Source organism: Scyliorhinus canicula, chromosome 15, assembly GCF_902713615.1.
Source record: "Scyliorhinus canicula chromosome 15, sScyCan1.1, whole genome shotgun sequence".
Classification (NCBI taxonomy): Eukaryota; Metazoa; Chordata; class Chondrichthyes; order Carcharhiniformes; family Scyliorhinidae; genus Scyliorhinus; species Scyliorhinus canicula.
The window spans coordinates 33,243,272-33,252,302 of NC_052160.1; the positions used below are offsets into that span (position 1 = coordinate 33,243,272).

The window sequence follows — 9,031 nt, forward strand, 5'->3', positions numbered from 1 at the left end:
TCTCCAGCGGTAACCATTCCAAATCCATGTTTCGTATCTGGAGCAGCAGCTGGAATCAATGTGGAGCATCTGCAAGACGGAGAACTTTGTGGATAGTGTGGACAGTGAGGTGATCACATTTCAGAAAGAGTGCACTGAAAGGGAATGAGTGACTTCCAGCCAGAGTGAAAGCACTGGGCAGATTGTGCAGCAGTCCCCTGGTCGATCTCCCTCTCAAACAGGTTTTCAGTTTTGAATACTGCTAGAGGAGGTAGTTTCTCAGGGGAATACAGCAAGAGCCAAGTCTGTGGCACTACGGGTATCTCAGGTGCACGGAAGTGGGAGTGGGGTACCAATAGTGCTAGGGGATTCTATCATAAGGGAAACAGATAGGCATTTCTGCTGCAGACGTGATACTAGGATATTCTGTTGCCTCCCTAATGCCAGGGTCAAGGATGTCACTGAGATTCTGCATGGCATCCTGAAGGGGGATGGTGGACGGCCTGAGGCTGTGGACCATGTTAGTACCAATAATGGAGGTATGAAGAGGGATGAGGTCCTGCAACCATAACAGATGGAGCTAGGAAATAAATTAAAAAGCAGGACCTCAAAGGCGGTAATCTCAGGATTATCCCATTTGCTAGCAAAATCAGGAATAAGCGAACAAATAAGATGAATGTGTTGCTGGAGAAATGGTGTGGGAGGGAGGGATTTAGATTCCTGGAGCATTGGGAATGATTCTGGGAAAGATGGGAACCGTACAAGTTGGTTGGGTTGCAAACCAACAGGACCAGGTCAATATCCTCACAGGAGTATTTGCTCATGCTGTTGGGGAGGGTTCAAACTAGAGGGGCAGGGGTTAGGAACCTAAATGGGGAGACAGAAAAGAGGGAAACAAGCATAGAATTAAATATAGAATGGCAGAAAGCAAAAGTGTAAGGCAGAAACAAGGGCTAGGAGCAAACAGGGTCAAAGTACAAAGTTAAATGTTTAAAGATTGTACAATGATAAATCTAGCAGCCGGAAACATTCCACATCTTGCCCCTGCCATGGAAGAATTCTGCGCACATCTGGAATACTGTGTGCAGTTTTGGTCTCCACATTTAAGAACGTATATACTTGTATTAGAAGCAGTACAGCGAAGCTTCACTAAATTGGTCCCTAGGATGAGGGGGTTGCCCTTGATGAGAGGCTGGAGTTTATTCAGTGGGGGTTTAGTAACATGAGAGGTGATCTGTTTGAAACATAACTAAATTCTGTCGGCACTTGAGAGTGTAAACACTGAGAGATCGTGGAATCTAAAACACAAGACATTTTGGACTGAGGTGAAGAGGAATTATTTCACTCAAAGGGTTGTGAATCATTGGAATTCTCTACCTCAAAGGGTTGCGGATGCCCCAAAGTTGAAAACATTAATACTGGGACAGACAGACTTTAGGTCTTTTGGGTAATTAAGTGATATGGGAAGCGGGCACATAAATAGAGTTGAAACCCCCCATGATTAGCCATGTTTGTATTGAATGGCAGAGCAGGCTCAATGAGCTCTATTCACAGCAGTCCCAGAAGTGGCCTTTTAATTGGTTGCATCCATTGATATCTTGCCTGGGATCTGTGGTCCATCAACAGGGGCTGGGCACTCGGGTTTGGTCTCGGCGATGGGACAACTTGTGATTTGGCAAAATTCTGACCGTTGAATGTGTTGTTGCCTTCAGAATCCATGCCCTTCTTTCCTGCAATGCCATGTTTGAGTCGATCCAGTCAACAAACTTTGTTCAAGCTCTCTCTTTGAGAACACATGGTGTGGGCAATCAGGTTCAAGGGATTTGTCAGATTTTAGTCCTTTGTTCTGCTGTTATTAATTTCCTTAATTCTTTCACTCTTTTAATGCCTAGATTGGGTATTTATGCTATGAAATTTGACTCTTCAACAATGAAGACGGACATAAAATGTTTGTTCAATGCCTCTGCCATTTCCTCATTCCCCATGATATGTTTCTGTCCCTGTTCCTAAGGAACAAACATTTACTTTAGACACTCGTCCTTTTTATATACTTACAAATGTTCTTACAATTTGTTTTTTATTTCTGGCTAATTTACCGCCACGTTCTATTTTTTCCCCTTTTTTGTCAACTTTTTGATGGCTTTGTGCTGGTTTCTAAAACACTCCCAATTTTCAGGGGGGGGGGGAATGATTAAGATTTTGAATGGGAGGAGAACTGTACCTAATAAATAATAATAATAACAATCTTTATTAGTGTCACAAGTAGGCTTACATTAAGACCATAAGTCATAGAAGCAGAATTAGGCCACTCGGCCTATCGAGTCTGTTCCGCCATTCAATCATGGCTGATATTTTTCTCATCCCCATTCTCCTGCCTTCTCCCCATAACCCCCGATCCCGTTATCAATCAAGAACCTACCTATCTCTGTCTTAAAGACACTCAGTGATTTGGCCTCCACAGCCTTCTGCGGCAAAGAGTTCCACAGATTCACCACCCTCTTGCTGAAGAAATTCCTCCTGATCTTTGTTTTAAAGGATCGTCCCTTTAGTCTGAGATTGTGTTCTCTGGTTCTTGTTTTTCCTCCAAGTGGAAACATCCTCTCCACGTCCACTCTATCCAGGCCTTTCAGTATCCTGTAAGTTTCAATAAGATCCCCCCACATCCTTTGAAACTCCAATGAGTACAGACCCAGAGTCCTCAACCGTTCCTCATATGACAAGCTCTTCATTCCAGGGATCATTCTTGTGAACCTCCTCTGGACCCTTTCCAAGGCCAGCACATCTTTCCTTAGATACAGGGCCAAAAACTGCTCACAATACTCCAAATGAGTTCTGACCAGAGCCTTACACAGCCTCAGAAGTACATCCCTGGTCTTGTATTCTAGCCCTGTTGACAAGAGTGCTAACATTACATTTGCTTTCATGCAATGTGTTAACACTGCAATGAAGTTACTGTGAAAATCCCCTAGTTGCCACACTCTGATGCCTGTTCGGGTACACTGAGGGAGAATTCAGAATGTCCAGTTCACTTAACAAGTATATCTTTTGGGACTTGTGTGAGGAAACTCAGAGCACCGGGAGGAAACCCGTGCAGAAAGGATAACCATTTACAATGGGCCCATAAGGGAAGGTGGATGGTCAATACTTACATGAGAATGGGGTGAGGGAGTGGGTCGGAGGGGCAAGATGGGTGGGGAGTTGGAGATAGGAATGAAATTACAAATAGATTCAGATTCATTATAAATTACCTGACATATAACACAGTGGAGTTCATTGCAGGACAACAGCCATGACAAGGGACACGACTGCTCTTTGGAAAGGGGAAGAGCTCGTTGCACAATAACATCTCCATGGTCATGCAGTGATGTCCCATTCTTGTAAACATCCTGAAAAAGGTTTGACACTTTCCAACATTACACACACACACACACATACACACTCCTGGAATTGCGGTGTGGCCCGTGCCTCGGCGAGCGGTTCCACCCGTAAAGCACGATTATCTACACATTTGGCCGGATGCTTCAAAGAGGCAATCCGGGGGAAATGTCAACGAAGCAATTCCAATCCATCAAGCCGTTTCGCCGGTCCTCTGAACAAAACGCTGCGGTTGTGAGTATTGAATGTGTGTATGTGGGTGGGCGGTGAGGGAGGGGAGACACCACACACGGCCCGCCCATTTCCCACAGAGCGGATCCTGCTGGAGGGGTAGAGGCTGAAGCTCCCCCAAGCTGACAGGATTGTCCACCCCCCCCCCCCCCCCCCCCAGCCCCCGACACCCAACCGTGGCCAACCCCATCTCCCCCTCACACAGACTCCCCTCAAAAACAATTAAACATCAGCACCAACAAGCATTCCCCGCTGGATGCTCAGCGCCCTCTCCGCTCCGCGACACTTAAGAAGCGGTGAGAGGAAATAAAGATCTGTGGCAGCATAAGAAAGCAGGCGGCGCTTACCTTCTGCCGATTGCGCCTTCAGACGTGAATCAGCATTCGCAGCTGAGAGCGGGGGAGAGGGGGTGGGGAGGGAGGCTGGGTGAGTGTGAGGAGGTGTGAGACAGCAGTTATTGTAAGCAGCGTCGTTTAATGATTAGCCTCGAGTCGCTGCACAAATTCAATCAAGTGTCAAACTGCAAGCTGGGGCGGAAGAGTGTGCGGACCAATGACGCCTCAGCCCCGCCAGTGAGTGACAAACAAAACCCCACTGTCATATGTTTTTGCTGTTCACCCGAATCCCAAGCCTCCCCCCCCCCCCCCCATCGGAAGCCGGCTCCACATACACGTTTTTTTTATATATAACTTTGCCATCCATCCCTTCGTCAAGTTCTCTTGGCGTCGCTTTGCAAAAACGAGACAAATTCAGGCAGCTGAATGCGCCTTGAACAGGGCAGGCAGATTGTTTACATCTTTCTATGATTTCCACATCACCCGTGCATCAAAAAAACACACACGTGTCAGTGTGGCTATCTCTCCGCACAGCGCATGTTATCATAGAACCCCGACAGTGCAGAAGGAGGCCATTCGGCCCATCGAGTCTACATCTACCGTCTTACCGAAAGAACGCCCCCCCCCCCCCCCCCCCCCCCCCCCCCCTAGCCCTGTAGCCTAACATGCACAGCCCTGGACACTAAGCATGCCCACCAGCATGGCCAATCCACCTAACCTGCACATCTTTGGAGCATGGGATGCAACCCAGAGCACCCGGAGGAAACTCACGCAGACATGGGGGAGAACATGCAAGCTTCATGCAGTCACTGAAGCTGGTATTGAACCCGCGTCACTGGCGCTGTGAGGCAGCAGTGCTAGGAATTGTGCCGTCCACGTAGCAATTTTTCTGTATCCTCCTCCTTCCCAAAATGTTACCATCCCACCCTCCCCCCTTTTTTGGTATTGGTGGGAGTAAAAACAGAAAATGGTAGGGCGGGGAAGTCAGCAGGTGCAGCAGCAGCTGTGCACTATGAGCTCTCTGGAGAAGAGTTACGAAAACTGGAAACATTAACCTCTGTTTCTCTCCCCACAGATGCTGCCAGACCTGCTGAGATTATCCAGTCTTCTGTTTTTTTCTTTATTTTGATTTATTATTTATTTTCCACAGTATTTCAATTTAACATTGGCGAGATCATTGGACTATCCTTACTTTCTAGAAATGGCCTGCTCTGAAAAAAAAGTAGTAATTGCCCGGGTGTTCCATAGTTCATGGTGCAACGAACATTGAAGTGCCTCAATGTGCCAACCATTGCAAGATCGTGTTTGAGACATGTGTCAATCATTCACAGCAAATACAATAACATCACTGAATCATTGTGCATGTCTGTTAAAATTTGGTAGAGCAAAGTCCAAGTCATTACATATGTGGTCAAACTGGCCGTCAACAAGGGCAGTGGTTCCTATACTTATTGAATTGCTAGATGGTTGGTTCTGTTACCTATCAAACATTTGCACATATGATGCACTTGTAGCAATTGCTCCAATGTGACTCCAAATGACTTGTCCTCCAAAGAGGGGAAAGAGAAGAAAACAGACAGGCTAATCTTTGACTTGGCAGTTCCATCGTGGTTCAACCAAGATTGTTTGCATGCAAGTTCAACATCCAATGTGATTCCCCACTTGATAGAAAAAATGCATGTCATAGCATAAGTCACTTCTACAGTGAATTATAGTTTGACATGACCATTGCGAAGTGAAACCTAGAAGATGTTTTTTTCCCAAAAATACTTTTATTCATAAAATTTGTAAAAGTACATTACAAAATATATCAAATTGAAAATTCCAGCAGGTGCAATAACATTCGACTTGTCTCTATACACTATGTACTTCAGCTAGGTGCCTCTGCAATTGTCATTTTCTTGATATTTGCAGTATACATTCCATACAGTCAGAGGGCAAAACATTTCAAACTAAATAATTACAGAAAGTGCAATAGAATTCAACTTTCCTTTACACAGCATGTTCCTCGCTGAGATACCTCAATACAATTTTAATACTCTTGATATTTGCAAAGTACATTCAATGTCAGGCATACAGCCCAAGAGGTTCTACAAAATCTCCAGCAAATGTTCCCCATTGCGCCACTGAAGTGATTGCCTCAAGTTGTAGTGCGTCCCTTGGCACATAATCCAGGGTGTTAGAATGTGCAATACACAAGGTTTTCTGTTTTTCAAAAATATATGTTATTTATAAAATATCCGAAAAGACATTACAAACACTTCAAAATGGCAATCACAGAAAATGCAATGATATTTAAGGTTTCGACATGGATCATGTTGCACTCTGAGGTGCTTCAATAAAATAAAAAGAACATGACAGACATTTCAAAATGGCCATTCCGAAAGGAGCAATAGTATTTAAATTGTTGTCAGTCAAACAGAGGTAGTTTTAAGAGATCTATATTTGTATTGTTAAATGTTAGAAATAAGCTTTAAGTGGGTTTAATTTAGTGTTTCTGTGTAAGGATGGGTGAACATATAATTAGATTCATGCTAAACAAAGGTGTTTGTATGTGTGGGGGTTTGGTCAGCTCAAACTGTGCTTTTGTTATGCTTAGAGAGGATTATGGCATGAAAATAAGCTAGGAGAAATATAAAGTCATTGTTTAGTAACCAGGGACACCTTAAGGGAAGGAATACTTTTTGAGTTTAGTTTTAGCTGGATTTATAGCAGTTGGGGCTAGAAAATGAGAGGGTGAAAGGCTCTCAGCTCTGCCTGGACAGAAAAGCCAGACAATGGACTAAGGTGCACTAAAGAAAGCTCCAAATGAACTAAATGAGTTATTTCTAGAAACCAAAGAATGGGAAAGAAGCTGCAGGATTATTGAGGTAAAAAGGAACAAGAGGAACTGCCTTGAGAACAGGATACTGTTCATGGAAGACAAAGTCAAACCTGGGAAGAGTAAAGCTGATGATGTTGGCTACAGACAAGCCACATATCTAAACCAACCATAACGTTTGGTGTTCTTATTTCCAGTTTTTGAAGCAATAGTACCCGAACAGGCGCCAGAATGTGGTGACTAGGGGCTTTTCACAGTAACTTCATTGAAGCCTACTTGTGACAATAAGCGATTATTATTATTATAATATCTAGTATTCTGTTGGGGACTAAGTACCTGGGTTTGTGTAGAATTTAGGATGCGTATTGCAATTCAAGATGAAGGAAGCCTGAAAAGGAGAGGTAGAAATCCTGGTTCTGGATCCTCTGTTAAAAGTGGAACAGAAGTTTTTTTTGAAAGGATAGTTGGAAAACCTAGGGTAGATTCTTAATGAAAACAGTTGAAGGAAAGCATTATTTGAAAGAAGACTTTAAAGCATGACTTTTTGGGAGTGGAGTTCGGAAACACACGTGACAACCATCTGGGGGGATTGTGAGAGAAAAAATCACAGAAGATCAATTAAGTGGCATTATCCACGTGGTTTCAAAGTGGAATGTTGTCTTTGAAAACTGTACATGAAAGAAGTGCGTGTTAGGTGAATTAGACATTCTGAATTCTTCCTCAAGTGTAGCCAAACAGGCGTCGGAATGTGCCGACTAGGGGATTTTCACAGCAACTTCATTGCAGTGTTTTTTTTAAATATTTTATTCAGGCATTTATATAAACAAACAACAAACAAAACATATACGAGCAGAAGCAAAATTGTACAACATAGTAAATAACCAGCACCCACTGCCCCCTGCCCTACCCCACCTCCCGTCGTGCCTGCCCCATTTTAACCCCCTTACCCCCACCTTTCCCCTCTGCTGACACCTCAATCCTCCTTAAAGAAGTCAATGAATGGCGTCCACCAGCAGGCGAACCCATCGACCAACCCCTCAAGCCGAACTTGATCCTTTCCAACATGAGGAATCCCGCCAGAGTGTCCACTCACACACCCGCTTTCAGCTGCTCCGAGTCCGCCTCCAGGCTATCAGGGAGGCAAAGGCCAAAACATTGGCCACTCTCACCTCCTGGACTCCCGAGTCTTCTGACACCCCAAATATCCCTTCCTCTGGACTCGGGGCAAGCTTCACCCCCAATACCTGGGACATTATTTTTGCAAACCCATGCCAGAACCCCTTCAGTTTCGGACATGCCCGAAATATGTGGACATGATTCGCAGGCCTCCCCGCACACTGCCCATTCCTGTCCTCTACTCCCTCAAAGAACCTATTCATCCTTGCCACCGTCATATGTGCTCTGTGGACTAATCTAAACTGGATGAGATTGAGCCTTGCACACAACGAGGAAGCATTCGCCCTCCGCAGGGCGTCCTCCCACATCCTGGCCTCCACCTCTTCCCCAGCACTTCATCTCACTTCCGTTTAACATCCCCCATCAGGGCTTCCTCCCAGTTTGCGAGCTCCTTGTAAACCTCGGACACCTTCTCCTCCCCTACCGCCTCCATCGACAACACCTTATCTTGCAGCACCATAGGCAGCAAACCAGGAAAGGAAGGTGCCTCCCTCCTCACGAAATCCCAGACTGCGTGTACCTAAAACCATTCCTGATGGGCAGCTCATATTCCTCCTCCACGTCCTCAAATTTTGCAAAGCTGCCCCTATGAACAGATCCCCAAACCACTCAATCCCTGGCTGCCCCCCCCCCCCTCTCCTCCCGCCCCCGCCCCCGCCAGTGCAAACCTATGATTATCACAAATTGGTGCCCACACCAAGGCACCCTCCAGTCTCAAATCCACCACTGGGCTCACAGAGTGCCTGACTGGTAAGAATGGCCGAGGCTCTGTCAACAATGCCCCTATACTCATTCCCCTACAAGAAGCCACCTACATCTGCGCCCATACTGACCTCTGCCCCTCTACCCATACCCATTTCCTGACCATAGCGATGTTAGCTGCCCAGTAGTAATTCATTATGTTCGGCAATGCCAGCCCTCTTCCTCCTCATCCCCACTCCAAAAACACCCGCTTGTCCCACAGGGTCTTCCCCGCCCACACAAACCCCGAGATCAACGCATTAACCTTCTTAAAGAATTACTTTGGGACAAAGATCACAAGGTTCTGAAATATGAACTGGAACCTTGACAGCACCATCATCTTCATTGTCTGCACTTGTCCCACCAATGACAG

General features: G+C 45.5%; 1 protein-coding gene and 1 long non-coding RNA gene across 3 annotated transcripts in view; one reads left to right on the plus strand and one right to left on the minus strand.

Annotated features, from left to right (window-relative positions):
- abat (4-aminobutyrate aminotransferase) overlaps nt 1-4,106 on the minus strand; it is a 225,295-nt gene extending 221,189 nt beyond the window's left edge. The window contains exon 1 of one of the 2 annotated variants that reach the window (XM_038821033.1): nt 3,933-4,106. The gene's annotated coding sequence lies outside the window, so the exon portion shown is untranslated. Of the gene's footprint in view, nt 1-3,227; nt 3,435-3,932 lie in introns of those variants that run through there. The other variant, XM_038821035.1, reaches the window with a different exon arrangement.
- Nucleotides 3,478-5,269, plus strand: LOC119979058. Its single transcript, XR_005463630.1, has 2 exons — nt 3,478-3,588; nt 4,996-5,269. It is a non-coding gene; the product is annotated as an uncharacterized LOC119979058 (long non-coding RNA).
- Nucleotides 5,270-9,031: the final 3,762 nt, after the last annotated feature.